The sequence below is a fragment of the Schistocerca piceifrons genome, chromosome X (genome assembly GCF_021461385.2).
Source record: "Schistocerca piceifrons isolate TAMUIC-IGC-003096 chromosome X, iqSchPice1.1, whole genome shotgun sequence".
NCBI lineage: Eukaryota > Metazoa > Arthropoda > Insecta > Orthoptera > Acrididae > Schistocerca > Schistocerca piceifrons.
This window is the reverse complement of record NC_060149.1, coordinates 146070428-146089835: the sequence shown is the minus strand read 5'-3', so window position 1 is coordinate 146089835 and position 19408 is coordinate 146070428.

Sequence of the window (19408 nt, the reverse complement as noted above, 5' to 3'; positions counted from 1 at the left end):
CAGGTACTATGAGAGTTAGCCGGAAGGTGAGAAAACTTGGATTTCATTGTCGAGTGGTTGCTCATAAGCTACACATCACACCGGTAAATGCCAAACGACGCCTCGCTTGGTCTAAAGAGCGTAAAAATTGGACGATTGAACAGTGGAAAACCCTTGTGTGAAGTGACGAATCACGGTACACACTGTGGCGTTCCGATGGCAGGGTGTGAGTATGGCGAATGCCCGGTGAACGTCAACTGCCAGCGTGTGTAGTGCAAACAGTAAAATTCGGTTGCGGTGGTGTTATGGTATGGTCGTGTTTTTCATGGAGGGAGCTTGCACCCCTTGGTATTTTGCGTGCCACTATCACAGCACTGGCCTATAATGATGTTTTAAGCGCCGGCCGGAGTGGCCGCGTGGTTCTAGGCGCTACAGTCTGGAACCGAGCGACCGCTACGGTCGCAGGTTCGAATCCTGCCTCGGGCATGGATGTGTGTGATGTCCTTAGGTTAATTAGGTTTAATTAGTTCTAAGTTCTAGGCGACTGATGACCTCAGAAGTTAAGTCGCATAGTGCTCAGAGCCATTTTTGATGTTTTAAGCACCTTCTTGCTTACCACGTTGAAGAGCAATTCGGGGATGGCGATTGCATCTTTCAACACGATCGAGCACCTGTTCATAATACACGGTCTGTGGCGGAGTGTTTACACAACAATGGACTGGCCTGCACAGAGTCCAGACCTGAATCCTACAGAACACCTTTGGGATGTTTTGGAATGCCGAGTTCGTGCCAGGCCTCACCGACCGATAACTCTCCTGAGAGCAGCACTTCGTGAAGAATGGGCTGCCATTCCCCAAGAAACCTTACAGCACCTGAATGAACGAATGCCTGCGAGAGTGGAAGCTTTCATCAAGGCTAAGGGTGGGCCAACACCGTATTGAATTCCAGCATTACCGATGGAGGACGCCACGAACTTGTAAATCATTTTCAGCCAGGTGTCCGGATACTTTTGATCACATAGTGTATCTATACCTTAAGAGATATATGCTGAGCGACAAATAACGTCACCGCACGTTTCTTGCAACTGGCCAGCGAAGGGAATCCTAAGACACAGACCATCGCTAACGAGGACAGCCTTCTGGATCAGTCTGCAATATAAAAAGAGTTTTCGACGCAAATGTATGTTTTCCACAACATATTTCCTAGGTGCTATAGATACAACCTCAAGTCGTCCTATGGCATCAGGAAGTTGAAGTAGAGGCGTTCAGGTAAAGGGATTTTCCACCCTGCATAGGAAGTCTTTTCTCAAAGATAAACAGAATCCTCACAAAGTAGAAGCGATATTCCATTCTCTATTCAAAGCGCAACTTTCCTTGGTTCCGTCAAGAGTAATTTTAAAGCTGGGATTCACAAGAGACCCTAAGAGAACTGCTCGTAAAGCATTGGACGGATGACGTGAACAATTCGTGACAGACACGCTGAACATCAACGTTAGTCCTGGTTCTTACATGCCGAGGTATCAGCAGCCGAGGGACATTTCATTTACACTGGCCATTCTATGTTTCACGATAGCATCAAGATTCTGGAATTCAGTAACTGCTTTTACGGATCGTTTGTAAAATTTGCAGTACAAAATTGTTATTCGAATCACCAAACGAACAGGTATAATAGTTTGAACCTCATAAAATCGTGGAATCCGGTCCTTGCTTTGAGTAGCTCTCAACGACGACGCTACAGAGGCGCGTATCTATGTTGCGGCGTAGTTGGACTGTGAGACCACGTATTCTGCTTCTCGGCCAGTTAGGAGAGCAGAGTGAACTTTGTTACCACCCAGCAAATATCTTTCAGGCATGAGTACTTGTGCCCACAATCGCCGAGGCACGGCCCAAAGATTTAAATGGATGAAGAAATATCTTTCAGGCATGAGTACTTGTGCCCACAACCGCCGAGGCACGGCCCAAAGATTTAAATGGATGAAGACGTGTTCTGTAGCCTCAGTCAGTCGCTATATGGTCGAAAGGTGGAATGCTGAAATATCACTGGAAGAAAAGGAGGTTCTACAGTTGCACACTACAAACACTACTGCGCCGGGAAATATGAAAGTACACAACCATGTTAAGTACAGTTAACGCGTGTAGCCCCGTATCTATCAAAACAGAGAAAATATGTTGCTCTTAAAATAAATGTGTACAACAATATAATGTTTTGGTTAATAAAACTATTTCGAGTTTCCAGCTGCGTCAAGTGGTTTGTTATTGTTTTCAGAGATCCTTTTCCAATAAAACAGGCAAGAAATATGTACCACGTAAGACCGAAGTTAGCTGCAGTGTGCAATTTTAGCCCATTATGTTATTTAACGTGGTCGTGGAAGTGGAACTGCGGCGTGAAGGCAGCAAATAACTGGGATATTTTTGAGAAATGTTTCACTAGATTGAGTTTACTGACGTACCGCTCTTTTCGACTGCTAACGAATGCCGATAAGCAAGTGCCTCAGTTATTAGTAAAAAAAAGTATTTCGTTCAGTATCATGCTAGACAAAATCATCCTGCTGCTTAAAAGTTTCACAATCGCTTTCCGTCTACTTCTACTACTTTAATATTGTCGAGTTGTCCCGCAACAGAACTCTGTGACGCTGAAGTGATGTCGCTCCTAGCTCATTCCGTACTGGAATTGCACGATACGAACCTGAAATTCTTGAAATCAAACTGTGATAGCTCGTATGTTACACATTAAGACCCAGTGTCATAAACGCATTGGAAAACATGTTGCCGACTACCTTTTTTTTTATTTATTTAGAACCAAATGCTTTTCTTCCCTCTATTCATGAAACGATAAATAAGTTATTCTATGGCAATGGAAATGCGGAAAAAATATTCGGTACTTACCGCATCGGAGTCGTGGAAATAACGACGTTCCACTAGCATGGGTAGATCTTCAGCGTTGCCTTGCATCGCATCCCGCGCCCGTCGCAGATCTGCAGAACATGTCGAACTTTCAACTGCCGAACATACTATATACGTAATACACATTAACAAGCAGAAAATATACATACACAGTCTCTCAAAAGCTAAATGGTACCAACGTTACCCTGTATATCAGGTTTATAATATGTCACTGCGGAAGAAGTCATTTTTCTCCATACTTTGGAAGACAGCTGACGTTAATAACATGTCTGTCTTCAGTTCCCATTTTACGCTTATAATCGAGTAATACTGGCTTGTGCAGATAAAATGGATTCACAACTAAAATGTTTGACGCCCTGGTCACATAGAAACCGTTAGAGTGAAAGACTGTCTAGTCTGGACAAAGAGAGAAGAGTGAAGAAGAGAATCAGCTGTTGTTGCAGGAAGTACCTGTCATTTGTGGGAAAGCCAGAAAAAAATAACCTAATTTAGCTGCTCCGTCTTCCACCGAACTTCCCACGGAGTAGAAGTTCATTGTCCTATAGCCATGCATCTTGCTAGTTAATGTCATAGTTGGAATCAGAAGACGACTGTATTTTTTTTTTTTATTCCGATTTTGGCCGTCTAGGGACCGCGTTAAACAACTATTTTTCAATGTACATTTCTCCTATTGCGCTCCTCCTCTTTTCTCTTCTGCCAATATGTCTTCATCCTCTCTCTGTGCTGCTCCCTTCGGTCTTCTGTCCACACTGTTCCTCCAGTTCTTCTCTTCTTCACTTCAAATCCTTCAAAATGTTGAATTTTGTCTCTCATTAAGTCTCTCTTCTCCTATACCCATCTCCTCTAAGTCTGCTTTGACTTCTTTGAACCAGGTAATTTGGGTTCTGGGGTTCTTGTCAAAAAACATGAATATTTTCTTTGTCAGCCTTTCATCATTCATTCTTTTCAAATGGGCGTAAAAGCTTACTCTTCTCTTCCTCATAGTATCTCCCACTTTCTCAATTTTGTCATACACTTCTCTATTACTTCTAAGCTTCCAAGTCCCATTCTCAAACCTCGGCCCAAGTACTCTTCTAATGATTTTTCGCTCGTTTTTTGCTATAGCTTCCATTTCCTTGTTAGTGTTCATTGCTAAACATTCAGATGCATACAGACACTCTGGCTTAATCACAGTGTTGTAATGCCTTATTTTTGCGTTAATTGATACTGACTTCTTGTTGTACACATTCTTTGTTAGCTGGAATGCCATTTCCATTTTTCTTGTTCTTGTTTTATTTCCTTCTTTATCTGAAGCATTGGGCTGGATGATTTCCCCTAAATATTTGAAATTAGAAATCTTCTTTATCTGGCCATACTTTGTAATCATATTGTTCGGTGCCTCTTTTACATTGGTTAGGTACTCTGTCTTTTCAAAGGAGACATTCAGTCCTGCTTTTTCTGCTGTTTCATTCAGAATATTGATCTGTTTGACTGCTTCTTCCAAACTTCCTGCCAGAATCGCTAAGTCATCAGCAAAAGCGAGGCAATCTACTTCTAATCCATCCTTTATTCTTCCTAATCTGATTTTTTGTATTCCTTCTTCAGTCGTTTTCTTCCTGTATTTTATTGATTAGGGAGTTTCTTATTTGGTTCCATTTAATTGTTTATCATTTTTACTGTGCTATCTACCAGTCTGGTTCAATTTCATGTAGAAATGAGCTGGGCGAAACTTGTGCTGAGTAAGATAAAGGAAACAGTGCCACTGTCCTTCAAAATCGGAAAATTCCCCCGATGTATATAGTTTTTTACTTCAATGCCATTAACTGAAATCGTTTTCATGTTTCAGATTATGCTAATTGGCTGCCATGAATTATCAGTGTTCCCAAGACAGGCAGAGCGAGGGCAAAGCAAGCTGAGCCATTCCCTTTTCCGACCCAACCTGGACCACTCTTTATAGTCTTTCTTCGTGGGATGGTACCAGGCTTGACATACAGCGTCTTCGCGTTCAGTTCGTCTACGGGAAAAAAAATTATATCTACACGAGTATTACTCTCATGAAATAACTGGATGCAAAATGCCATTTGTAAACCTTGCGAGTGTGTAAGTTAACTGAGATCCAAAGTGCCACTCTAGTTGCGTATAGATTTATTGGGAAAAAGAACGAGTTCTGACAAAGAACGAGTTATGTCACAGGAAGTGAGAAACTGTATACGAAAATTAGAAAGTTTGTATCAACAATGGAGGTAATTACAAAAACATTTGTAAGGTGGCAACGGTCTTGCCCTTTACATGAATCCATTTAACGTGACTATAATCACTTTGCGAGCACTTTAGGTCAATAAAAACGACTGACAGCGGCGCGATCGCTTTGTAGATAATTAGTTGTTGTTTGTTGGAGTAATACTCTCGATTACGGTGTATGAAATGTCTGTGGAAACGCATCGACACACTGACTGTGTAATACAGGGAAAATTACGCGATTTTGTAATTATCAGATTTTGTGGCAATGCATTATATGCGAGGCACGGGGGACATCATTCGGCCAGCAGCGTGACAGCGCGTCTCCAGGTGTGTAACCTCAAGTGTTTATAAAAAATTTTTACACCCTCGAGTAATTGAAGTGGGGCAGGCCAGTGGCTAGCTGGATGTGCTCTCGCCTACGTTCCACTAATTTTACGCCTTCGAGTAATTCAAGTGGGGCAGGCCGGGTGTCCCTTAGGAATCGGAAAAATTGTTGTTGCCCGCAGCTGTGGATCTTCCCAGCTGGCTTGGGCGGAGTTTACTCGTGAAATTTGGTAGGAAGGGAAGGATTGTGGAAAATAGTTCGATTCCCAGGCCATACATTGGTCGGCGCTGGGAAACTGGGTATTTTGAGCGTTTCTAGGGATGTGAGTAAAGTTTTGGTGGGGAAAACAGAGGCAAAGAGCGATCTTGCTCGACTCTTGGGCTTTGGTTCTGAGAGGACGTGAGCCGTGTCAGCTCCTTTGCTCATCTTTGCTCATGGGAAGGTTGTCGCAATTTGAGAAGTTTACGGACAGCATTCTGTTGTCCAAGTATTGCAGGAGTGTAAATTCCGAGGCTCCGCTGTCTCTAAAATTCCATTGGCACAAACTGGAAATTTGTGGTAAAATCTTATGGGACCAAACTGCTGAGGTCATCGGTCCCTAAGAGTACTCACTACTTAACCTAACTTAAACTAACTTACACTAAGGACAACACACACACCCATGCCCGAGGGAGAAGTCGAACCTGCGACGGAGGGAGCCGCGCGGACCGTGACAAGGCGCCTCAGACCGCACGGCTACCCCGCGCGGCCTCGCCACAAATAAAAATGAGAAGAGGACGTCAAGCAGTAATGACTTTCACGCTTTGTGCTGACTTTGATAAATGTGAGGTCTGTGACAAGGAATACAAGGAAACATATCACATCCTGATAGCTACAAGCAAAGCACTAGGTCAAAATACCAAAAAACTTGCAGTCAACGGTAGTTCTCCTCACGATCCTGGGACAAACTTCGTGAGAAAACGGCTGCTGCAGTCAAGATAAGAAATTGCAGATTAGTATCGTCCAATGGGATGGTAAATTAGTAACAGCCATGAAAGTAACTATACGGTCGAAAAACCTGCTGGAATTCTTTCAAATCGTGGTACTGAGCAACTCCTCAGAATGCCTTCATTGCAGTCGCGACTGGAACATAGCAGGCTATCTCACTGAATAGGGGCTTCAGTCCTAAGTTAAAGCATCAGATACGGCAACGTTGGAGGTATGCATTTTATGACTGAACTGTTTTTAAAAAATCCCTCGTCTTGTATTTAGCTTGCTGTCGTCACTTACATGAAACCACTGTCAAAAGTGTTCTCTTGAGAAAAGGATGTGCTGTACAAGCACAGAGGCAAAGAGCACACTCTTCAAAAAAACATCAAAAAGTTTGGTCTGGAATCGATTTTAATGAATTCCAAACTGGAATTCAGTATGGAAAAGTCAAGAAATACGTGGGTCACGTCAGTGTGTCTCCATTTCTCGATCTTGTTCAAGATTCTTTTTAGAGAACAGCGACCTAAAGAGAATTACGGAGTATTTTTAAGAATTAACTGATATCTCATGCGATATCTATCCCTACTCAAGGTGCTATCTATCGCTGAAGTGGATGGTGGAGGCCATTTACTTCTTGAAAATATTTGTCTTCCGTTATGAGTCTGAAATATCACTACAAGAAGAGATTGCAGTTTATGATATTTGTATTTTCTTAGTCGGTGTGCACGTAGTTCTCTGTCAAAAGCAGACAAGGCACAGCATATAGATTTCAACATTCTTTCCAATCTTCATAAATGTGAGGTTGTCGATTATGATATTTCTCATATGGCTTCACAAAAAATGGAAAGTCATGTATGGTACCCGTTTCCTGAATCTGTCGCCTTTGTATTCTTTGATCGTAATTTGTCTTGATTCAAAACCGAAAATGTTCAATGAAGTGGGTCTTAAAAGGCACGACCATCAGACGAAATTATTGAAAGGGTTCAAGTAGGAATCGATCAAATCCCAGAAACCATCAATAACTGGACCGAACAGTTCGCTTCTAACAAAACAAGTCTTTTTACCAGAGCTGACTTGAGAAACGAGTTCCTTCAAATAGGATCTTCGCAGTACCGTGATGATGAAGATTTCATCAACGCTCTGCATCTAGTCAATAAACTGAAAGTTGTAAATGATCTGACAGAAAAATGTGTCAAGTTCATGGAGAGGTACAAAAAATATTTACAAAAAAGGAGGAACAGAATCAACTTCATGCTGTATCCGAGTACCGCCTTAAGTTTGCAGGGCATGGAAAATAGACTTTATCAAAGAATAACGGTTTGTAAAAGGACACATGAATTATTCATCATATTTACCCCAAGAACATTGTAGTTAGTAGAGTTATATGTTGAATTATTATAATTAATACAATAAATTTAATAACTAAGTTGAAAGTAATTAGTTAATCAGTTAGTTCTGTGTAGTATTTTTGAAATAACAAGTAAACGAGATTTCTATTGATTTTCCGCTTTTTTCAAATGTAGGGGCGTAGGTGCCTAAGGACTACGGCTCCCCCTTTTACTTTCAGCCGAGTTTACACACAACTCAGTTTTCCGTGCAATGGAATCAAAGAAAAAATGAAACGTAAAAATAAAATTTCTGATTTTTAGGAAGACTGCTAAGTGCCCAACAGTTGTATAAATGATTGGCTGGTCGGAATCTGAAATGAATGTGGAATGTGAGGGAGCAACAAGCTAACTGACAATGCTGTTATGAAATAAAAACGCTCCTGACAAAAGCTGTTACAGATAATGGCGCCCCACTTAACACTAAGAAGAACAACTAGTTGTTGGTAACCGTCATGAACTGTACTTAATAGAAGCAAGGAAACACGCTCTGCGAAGACTGTACCAAAAACTATTTTAAATTACATGTATACGTTTTCACTCGTTACCATGAAGATGAGGAAAGTTAATTCAGTTTTCTCTTTAGCTCAGAATAGTTATCTTGGGTTTCATTCGCGTATAATATCAGCCAAACCTCTTCGGCTTTCAACATTACAGAATGTTTCAAGCTTCTACGGTTTACTAACGAGGTGAATAACACATCTTTAAAATCAGGCACGGGCTCAACAAAAATAAGCCACTACTGCTGTATCAGGGTCACGTTAGCATAGTTTGTAATACAATTCACGCTGTTTCGATGAATTTAAATTTATGCCTTACCATCTGGCTGCGTCCCTACGCCTGTATCTTATTAGGCACGTAGTGCATGCCGCGCTGTCTGTGCCACTCAGCAAATATTATCATGCCCAGAAGTACCCCGGATTCATTCGTAGTGAAGGAAATTTTTAATATTCTAGCTGCTTCAAACGGGTACCTTGAGTCACCGGTACTACATGCACTACAAGCAAAATCTGTACTGAAAACAAGTAAGAAATCTTTTCTCCCTCCGACTTTTGATTTGATCGTAGCAAACAAAACTGCTTCGTCAGTGGTAGAAGGACAATCACTGACGGAAAAAAATGTTATACCTGTTTCTTAACAATGGAGTGTGTCGTTCTGCGTGAATTATAACACAATTTTGGGCAATTTACATGGCGTGGATAATAAAAGAGTTCAGGTATGTGTTTTTCGGGATCGTTAAGATAGTTGTAGCTAGCCATTGGGAAGGCAATCGAATCTCTTCGCAGAATGTATATTTTAATTTTCTAACTTTGTCTATGTTTTAGCGTCTGTCTTTTTCTGTTGATGTCTCCGCCTGGAATATTGTCTTGGAGTCTTTTTTGTGTTTCAGAGTAGAGCAAGATGCCAATAAAATAAACTCCTCCTTTCTGTCAGGTAAAAAGTAAAAAAGTCTAGTTACGTACAGAAATTTTCAGGAGAAAAGGTCAGCGTCAAAAAGCCTGAAGGATATTTCCGACGATTTAAACACACGACTTCTTTAAAAATCGTTTCTTGGACTGGAGATACACTGTGCCACCGGTGCAGTGACATAGGTCTTCAAAGTTTGCACTTTCATAGAGATTTTCACACAGATGAATATTATATATAATATGGACTACTGAAAATATTACTGCTCATAAAGTAGGCTTGCCGGCCGAAGTGGCCGTGCGGTTAAAGGCGCTGCAGTCTGGAACCGCAAGACCGCTACGGTCGCAGGTTCGAATCCTGCCTCGGGCATGGATGTTTGTTATGTCCTTAGGTTAGTTAGGTTTAACTAGTTCTAGGTTCTAGGGGACTAATGACCTCAGCAGTTGAGTCCCATAGTGCTCAGAGCCATTTGAACCAAAGTAGGCTTGATGACGTTGATCTCAATTTGTTCAGTTCTAGTTGAATTGAAGATACTATTCTCTAAATGACATTTAGGAGTGAGATCATTGTCATCTTTGATAGTTCCCGTACCCAGCAATAGATGGCAACACTTATCTCTAAGCTTTTTACATCCGAGGGTTAACCCGATTTTCCGCACATGCCTTCAATTCACATGTTCAATTTGAGTTTAGTTTTCTGCGCTCCACAGAGTCATAGACGTTTTTGGCATCAGTCGACCGTTTATTGGTGCCACTATAATTTGGAACGTGCCCTTGCAAATGCTTTTAAGTTAAACAAGCGTTTAAAAAGGTGAATATATTTTACAGTGCAACCAACTAACAACAACCAGCGAACTCTCACCAGCATGCTGGAACAGCTGTGGGTCAGCAACTTCTGTTAATCAGTACAACGAAAAACCAGCCCAAAGTTGCAAATTTTACTATTTTATTCACTCGATGAATAGTTTCGGACGGAGACCTATTTTCAGATCATCGTAACATAGTCAAAAATGATATTTCTGAATATGTGAAACCGATATCGAAAATGTACAACGTACAGTTACAGCGCATACAAGATATATGCACTGTAATTATTCGTTGCATATTTTTGAAATGGTTTTCACATAATCGGAAATACCATTTATGACTATGTTACGATGATTTGAAAATAGGCCTCGGCCCGAAACTTGTCATAAAAGTAAAATATGCAACTCTGGACTGGTTTTTCGTTCTACTAACAACAACTTCTTCATCTCAACATTTGGTATGGGTTTTGGGCTACAGTAACAGCAGGCTGAGAAGACTGCAAGAGTGTACTCAGGTGTTTCCTGATGACCGTGTACTCAATAGTATCCATGATTTCGTAAGAAACAGGTGACGCCAAGCTCCTGGTTTCTCTAGGTCAGTATACGGAAAGAACTCTGAATACGACTTCGAGACTCTTAGACATTGTATTCACGGCATGTATGAGCAGTGCTCTCCTCCACTAAATCATCTACGACTTTGCATTAGATTCTATAAACACGCAATTGTTACCTGTAGGCTCGGTGTATCACAAGAGCAAAAATGGAAGAGACAAGAAAACAAAAAAGAAGGACGTACAACGCTGTTAATTACTGCTGCCAGAGAACATGCGTATTTCGACACTCATCGTGAAGGTATTTTGACAGTCACTGACATTATATTCAGTTTTAATTGGGTTCTCCAGTATAGACATTATTTACGAATTCCAGACCGGCGTAGCAAACTGCTGAGGCGTGTACCTGCTCCAAATTAGCATAAATACGAAGAACAACGTACAAACAAATTCTGAACAGCAAATATGCTTTTACGGAGGGAAATGTGAGATTGTGTAAGCACTGCAATGACGAGATAGCCTCGGACACTCGAGCAACGGCTGACAGCTGGTAACCTAGAAAGGCGGCGAAGAGGCCGTCTGTACAAATTACGGGAAGAGTACGGTGCAGGCAGCCGCATAGTGTTTACCCAGAGGCCCCGTTACCACTTAGCACCTAAAAATCTGCCAAGCGTGCGCCCGTTTAACGTCTTTTTCAACGGAACAGTAAGAAGGCCGGCGCAACGCGAGCGATGGCCGCCGCCCGCTATTCTGCAATCTTAAAATAATCTCATTTCTTCACTCCGGACAAAAAAGGAGGACAACGTAATGCCGAGCAACAGTACAAAAAAAAAAAAAAAATTATAAGACGGGTCACTTACATGAGGGCAACGGTAGGGATCGCGGACGAATGAACTCCTAAAGGGAAAGCAATTTTGGTATGTAAATCAGCACTGCAGATGCAGTTAACGGACTAGGGCTCAGATCGGACGTCAGATATTACTGTCGAATTTAGTGTCTCCGGCGGAAAGGGCAAGTAGTAATGCAGCTTTCGCAACATTACTGTCTGGCTGTATAACCGTGTGTCGCTTAAAACTGCTTTTGGGCTTCACTTCGGGAACCCTAACACTGGCATTCTCACCGAGAATTTGTGACGCATGTGCGGCCATGTATAGTGTTACACAGACGCGAGAACTGAACAACGTGAAGGTTATGCCACTACAAATTTCTCCTGTCAAATGTCTAAAATACCTCTTCAACTATAAATCCGTGTGTATATGTACGTATTTTCTCGTTTTTATTGTTTTCTGAACCCCACAGGAAAACAGTTCTATTTTTGCCGGCTGGATAAGAAAATTGCCCGCCGTTGTGGCCGAGCGATTCAAGGCGCTTCAGTCTGGAACCACACGACCGCTACGGTCGCAGGTTCGAATTCTGCATCGGGCATGGATGTGTGTGAAGTCCTTAGGTTAGTTAGGTTTAAGTAGTTCTAAGTTCTAGGGGACTGATGACCTCAGATGTTAAGTCTCATAGTGTTCAGAGCCATTTGAACCATTTGATAAGAACATTCATCTTAATTGCGGTATCACTAAGCTGTGTCAAGAGTAGGTAAGTTGATCAATAAAAATTGAAAGTTGACCAGCAACCAACGAGTAACACGATAAATTGTGTGACTGCGTGGCTAAGTCAGTAGGCCCTAGGATTTTTTGTCGTTTACCCCTCAGTCCTCAGTCTACACAGCGGCACACATAAAACTGTATGTCCTCCTGTAATTGCCTGGGTCGGTCAGTTCAAAGGACGGAGGAATACAAGGGTATGCCATTCGAAGTAGCACTATGACCACCAAATAACTGAGGTGCACAAATCAGTCTTCGGATTGAAGGCAGCTTTACTTAATGATAATTTGTCAGGGTGTGTTACCTTGAAAACTCATCCAAAAACGCATCAGGAGTGAAAGCTGCCAGCATTCGTAACAATACCATTGAGAAAATAAAATAGTGGAATTACATTACACACACTAAAAAATAAGAAGATTGCCTCGCTCCAGTCCCATTAAATTCACACTTTAATTGTCAGTGATCCAGTGCAGATTTCCCTGTCTGCTGAAAGCTATGTTCGTCGCTGTCTTAACATTTCATAATGTGGAGTTAAGAAGTCCCGGAACTACTACTACTACTCCAGATTCACTAAATGTGTGATATGGCTGTATGTGTGTATCTACATGACAAGCCACCTTCAGACTGAACATGGTTCCTGCTTAAGACAAACAGGACTGAAAAACGAAACAGCACCCCAGACCAATGTGTCATCAATGACGATGATGTCTGGTTCGTGGGGCGCTCAACTGCGTGGTTATCAGCGCCCGTACGAATTCCCAACGTCTGCTCAGTCCAATCTCGCCACTTTCATGAATGATGATGAAATGACGAGAACTACACAAACACCCAGCCACCTCGCGGCAGGCGAAAATCCCTGATACGCCAGGGGTCGAACCCGGGATCCAGTGCTCGGGAAGCGAGAACGCTACCGCGAGACCACGAGCAGCAGACAAGTGTCAGCGACTTCGCTACAATATGACTGTAGACTTTCAACAGAAAAAATCACTGCGAAAATACGAATGCTGCCAGCTGTTGTGGTTTAGGTCAACAAATGTTACCTGCAAAGAACCGCTGCAGTTCACTCTAGCTGCTGCACAACAGAGACGTAGAACATTGAAATCTATTAGTCTTAAAACAAACTGTGATACCGCCTTCTCCGTGACAACCGCTCGACGTAAGAATGTGCAAATTTCCATTCATCCGGCAACTGGTTCCAGGAAGCAGCATTAGGAGGAAGCAGCCTGGCCGCCCGCCACACGCTCACGGCCCCAGATTTCTCACACGTCGCATAACAAGCCATTTCTACTCGTTGTATCGTCCCGCTAGGGGCCACCATCTTATTTTTCGTGTCGGCGCTCGACCCACATGCACAAACAGTTCTGAATCTAGGGCTAAAGCAGCCGCTGTCGTTTTCGAACGCGGAGTCTTTGGGTCGGGCTCTTATGCCACGCATTTTCTGAACTGCGCATTTCCTAGTAGAATCCCAGATTACTAAAACCTCGTAAAATGTAGGACTGCAGTGGGCATCTCTTCGGGATTACCACCAATCTGGGCACATTATCAACATCTGGTCTCGAGTACCTTCATGGAAAACATAGTTTTTAACAATGGCTGAATTATTTATTGCCTGACTCCAGCAATTTGCTGACTATAGTTCCCCCGTCGTAAATATTAGGAATGTTTAGCTGAGTGATGGTGTGCCTGTTTTCTAATAATCAGGATATTTCTTTTATCGCTCAGAATTTATCCAAGTGGAGCAGCGCACGTGAAATATCAAGCAGTCACAGTTAGAACAGTATTAGCTTGTACGAGGTGCATTCAAGTTCTAAGGCCTCCGATTTTTTTTCTCTGGACTGGAAAGAGATAGAAACATGCGCATTGTTTTAAAATGAGGCCGCGTTCATTGTCAATACGTCCCAGAGATGGCAGCACCGTATGGCAGATGGAATTTTACCACCAACGGCGAGAATGAGAACTGTTTTAAATACTTAAAATGGCGACGTTTTCCTTACTTGAACAGAGTGCAATCATTCGTTTTCTGAATTTGCGTGGTGTGAAACCAATTGAAATTCATCGACAGTTGAAGGAGACATGTGGTGATGGAGTTATGGAAGTGTCGAAAGTGCGTTCATGGGTGCGACAGTTTAATGAAGGCAGAACATCGTGTGACAACAAACCGAAACAACCTTGGGCTCGCACAAGCCAGTCTGACAACATGATCGAGAAAGTGGAGAGAATTGTTTTGGGGGATCGCCGAATGACTGTTGAACAGATCGCCTCTAGAGTTGGCATTTCTGTGGGTTCTGTGCACACAATCCTGCATGACGACCTGAAAATGCGGAAAGTGTCATCCAGGTGGGTGCCACGAATGGTGACGGACGACCACATGGCTGCCCGTGTGGCATGTTGCCGAGCAATGTTGACGCGCAACGACAGCATGAATGGGACTTTCTTCTCGTCGGTTGTGACAATGGATGAGACGAGGATACCATTTTTCAATCCAGAAACAAAGCGCCAGTCAGCTCAATGGAAGCACACAGATTCATCGCCGCCAAAAAAATTTCGGGTAACCGCCAGTGCTGAAAAAATGATGGTGTCCATGTTCTGGGACAGCGAGGGCGTAATCTTTACCCATTGCGTTCCAAAGGGCACTACAGTAACAGGTGCATCCTACGAAAATGTTTTGAAGAACAAATTCCTTCCTGCACTGCAACAAAAACGTCTGGGAAGGGCTGCGCGTGTGCTGTTTCACCATGACAACGCACCCGCACATCGAGCTAACGTTACGCAACAGTTTCTTCGTGATAACAACTTTGAAGTGATTCCTCATGCTCCCTACTCACCTGACCTGGCTCCTAGTGACTTTTGGCTTTTTCCAACAATGAAAGACACTCTCTGTGGCCGCACATTCACCATCCGTGCTGATATTGCCTCAGCGATTTTCCAGTGGTCAAAACAGACTCCTAAAGAAGCCTTCGCCGCTGCCATGGAATCATGGCGTCAGCGTTGTGAAAAATATGTATGTCTGCAGGGCGATTACGTCGAGAAGTAACGCCAGTTTAATCGATTTCGGGTGAGTAGTTAATTAGAAAAAAAATCGGAGGCTTTAGAACTTGAATGCACCTCGTATATATTGGCCTTTTTCAGTGCTGATCTCGTCTTTTGCTACTGAAAGTAGAAAGATGTGGGTGGTACTGAGTTTGATTTTGACATTAACATACTGTGGGATTTGCTTCAAAAAGCTGATAAAGACACAGGCAATGGAAGTTCTAGAGGAGAGAAAGATTTTCTTCAAGAAGATAGTATTGTGTGTACAGCTCACAGTGACGTAGACCCAGGCGTTGAATCCGAAAATGAAGAAGGGGATGAAGAATCCCTGGGTGACAGTGGAAGAGAGCAAAAGACTTTCTACTTATTTTGTGTGTAAAATGCTCTTGGAGTCAAAATAATTATAATAATTGGTAACTAGTACATAGCATAAATTATGACGTCTTTTCTCATAACTTTTTGAGCAGAATAATTGTCATTGTAGGGAATAAAACAGGGCATATTGTACTTATTTTGTATGTAACACATAACTGGAGATCTAATAACAGTAATTAATTAGTGCTTAACCCATAAATTGTGACTTCCATTGTTTAAAATTTGGGTTAGTAAAATTTATGATGGTGTAATAATAACGTAAGATTTCCCACCGTTTAATGTTCTAGGATTAATAACACTGACTAGTAAAGTTACTAACTCCATCCCGCATCTAACTACCCGCATTTTTTTCGAAGCATTTACAGCATAATTGACCATGGTCGATTAAAGCGTGGAAGTTATTACAAAGCATATCACTTCCATCACTATTTTCCGTGTTTACGACTGTTTGAATTTTCTGGACTTTTGATATCTACAATGAAAATAAATTCTCGAGGAGCTCTATAAGCTGCGCTGGCTTTTCAGATTAAACCAGACACCAATTAAGTTAATGAAACAGCCCCTACCGTTAGCCCACTACCGTTGGTACGTGGAATAGGTGTGTGTTGTTGTTTGCTCTTGAGGTCTTCAGTTTAAAGACTAATTCGATGAAGCTCTATCCCCTTGTCCATGCTGTGGATGCCTTTCCATATCTGCATAACAACTGCAACATACACCCATATGAACCAGCTTACTGCATTCGAGTCTTGGTCTCCCTTTACAATTCTTACCCATCATACTTCCTCGAAACCTCAGGATGTATGCTATCAAGTTGTGCCATAAATTTTGTTTTCTCCAATTCGGTTCTGTCCCTCCTCATTACTTATTCGGTCTCTCCATTTAACTTTGAACATTCTTCGGTAAAACCATATTTCAAAAGCCACTATTCTATCCTTGTCTGATATACGTATCGTCCACGATTCAGTCCATATAAGGCCACATTCCAGAAAAATACCTTCAAGAAAGACTTCTTCCCACTTAAATGTGTATTCGACGTGTAATATAGCGAAAAGAAGAAGGTAAACAAAAAAATAAATTGGCAACACACAGGCAATAAAATAGGAAGAGGTGCTAGCGGTGTACCTGTTGGACTGGCCGGAAGGTGCGTGTCGTCAGGTTGCAGGCAAATATAGACGGGAGCTGGAGGCGACAGCAAGCCGGGAGACGTGAGCGTCGACATGGCGCGGCCTCACCGCATGCCTAGCCTGCAACAAATGAAACGAAATGATCATATGGGATTATTGGCCGTGGGTTGCTCGGTCTCCTCTTGCAAGACATTCTACTTGACGCCACTTCGGCGACTAGTGTGTCGATGAAGAGGAAATGAAACGATTAGGAGAACATAAATACCCAATTCCCGAGTGATGAAAATCTGACCCGGTCGGGGAACGAACCTGGGATCACGACATACAGTGGCAGCAATATCAACCACTTTTTGTCTTTTTTCTTTCGACACGTTTCTTTGTCATTTCCGTCTGTGGCTCTGCGCGGAAGTCGCACGGCATCTTTCAGATACCATCGATAAAAACTTCACTCAAGTTGTTTTTATTACCGAAGACGCTGAGCTACCCGACAGGCACCACTATTGCACCGGTACACAGTTATCTCTCCGTGCGCCAGGGGCATGCTGAGGATAACAACTACAATGCGGCGATAAAAATCTCTTATAGTCGAAACACCTCCATTCCACTTGTTTCGCAGGAATTTGCTTGTCATGAATCTTCCAGTTTACCATCTAGTACAAAACTTACCTACGCACAAAAGTACCGAAAGGAGATAAACTAATTTCAGTAGACACGTTACAAAAATTTGTGAGAGAATGGTAATGCGCTTGTGTGTACTGAATTTTTAAATTTGTTTGGTAAAGAAAATAGCGAATGTAAGAATTCCACAAAGACTTTACAGATGGTTCCAAACACTGAGCAGATCGAACGTGTAACGGAAGGGAACTTTCAACGAGCAACGACAGTGGGTAAACTATAAATCGTTTATCCGAACCTGGGAGTTCTACGTCTTCTTTCTCAAACGTAAGTTTCTTAGCACAAAATTATCTTAATCTTCACTACAGGTAATATGCATGGGTCCTTTAGGGCAGTCATCCTTTTCTCGGTCTTTCGACACTACTTCGCCCTCATAATTTGTACGAGGGTTATTCCAAAAGTAAGGTCCGATCGGTCGCGAAATGGAAACGACTATGAAAATCCGATAAAGCTTTGCACAGATGTGTTGGGTAGTGTCTCTAGTATAACCCCAGTTAGCATCACGTCGCTCTTCTCATTTCTGAGCTCGCAGTGAGTGCGTAAAGATGTATAGAAAATAGTGTCTGCCGCCAAGTACGAGGGCCTGGTGAGAAATTTCGCCTGAAGCTATGCAGCCAACATTACATAAATGTCGTGCTGTTTCGTCTTCACGACAATTCTCAGCCGCATTCTGCAGGGGCAATGAAGATGCTCCTGCATCGTTTTCAAATGGAAATGTTAGATTACCCACAATACAGTCCGCAATTGTCTCCCCCTGAGTTTCATCTCTGGTCACATGAACCGCTGTCTTTGAAGACAACATTTTCACACAGACAACGAGGTGTAGGCCAGCGTGGAGAATTGGCGGAAAGCACTGGCGGCTGCCTTCTATGATGAGGCTATTGAAAAGTTGGTACAACGCTATGACAAAAGTCTAAGTCAGAACGGCGACTACGTAGAGAAGTAGCTGAAAGGTGTAGCTAATTGTTACAAGTAAAACATTTCCGATGTTCACTGTGGTTTCAATTTGGCAATCAATCGGACCTTACTTTTGGAATAACCCTCGTAGTTCCTCATTTTGACAGACAGTCTTTCATTCATCATTCATATGTTCAACACATTTGTTCTATTATCTTCAGTTTTCAGTCTAAAGCTATTCTAACGTCGCTATTCCCAAGTCGTTACCTATGATGTCTAAATGTGGCTCTCTTCTCATCAGCCTGTGACCCATCATTAGCTTCCGCATGAAGGTGTAGGTCCGCCATTGTTTTGTAAAATTTCAGCCTTGTTAGTTCCTGTTTTTTTTAGGTATATGTTTACTGTACTTGACATAATGCCGAGTACTGATAGCTGTTATTCTAAATCTTTGCTCAGTCGTACGTAACGTCGTAGTCTAAGTGATTGAGATGATTAACTTCTCAGTATTATTAGGTTATTCGCAACAATTTTTGTTCTTTCAGAGTATTTTCGGATAAATGCCACAATTTTCGTTTCCTTCAACAACATTTCATTTCATATTCCTTAAACATTTTCTCCAGAACGCGGATTCCTATTTGAAGGTTGCCCTCTTTTTCTGTCAGTAGTACGTGATCGCCTGTATACCAAAGATATTTTAAAACTGTGAGTGCCGCGCGGGATTAGCCGAGCGGTCTCAGGCGCTGCAGTCATGGACTGTGCGGCTGGTCCTGGCGGAGGTTCGAGTCCTGCCTCGGGCATGGGTGTGTGTGTTTGTCCTTTGGATAATTTAGGTAAAGTAGTGTGTAAGCTTAGGGGCTGATGACCTTAGCAGTTAAGTCCCATAAGATTTCGCACACAATTTTTTTTTGAAAACTGTGTGTGTGTGTGTGTGTCTAACTTCAAGCATACACCGATGGAAACTTATGTACTTTCTTAAATTACTTAAGTCCCATAAGATTTCGCACACAATTTTTTTTTGAAAACTGTGTGTGTGTGTGTGTGTGTCTAACTTCAAGCATACACCGATGGAAACTTATGTACTTTCTTAAATTACTTCAGACGGATGCGGTAATGGTTCGTTCAAAAAAGTGCCATCCCATCACTTTCACCGTGATTCACTTAACTCATC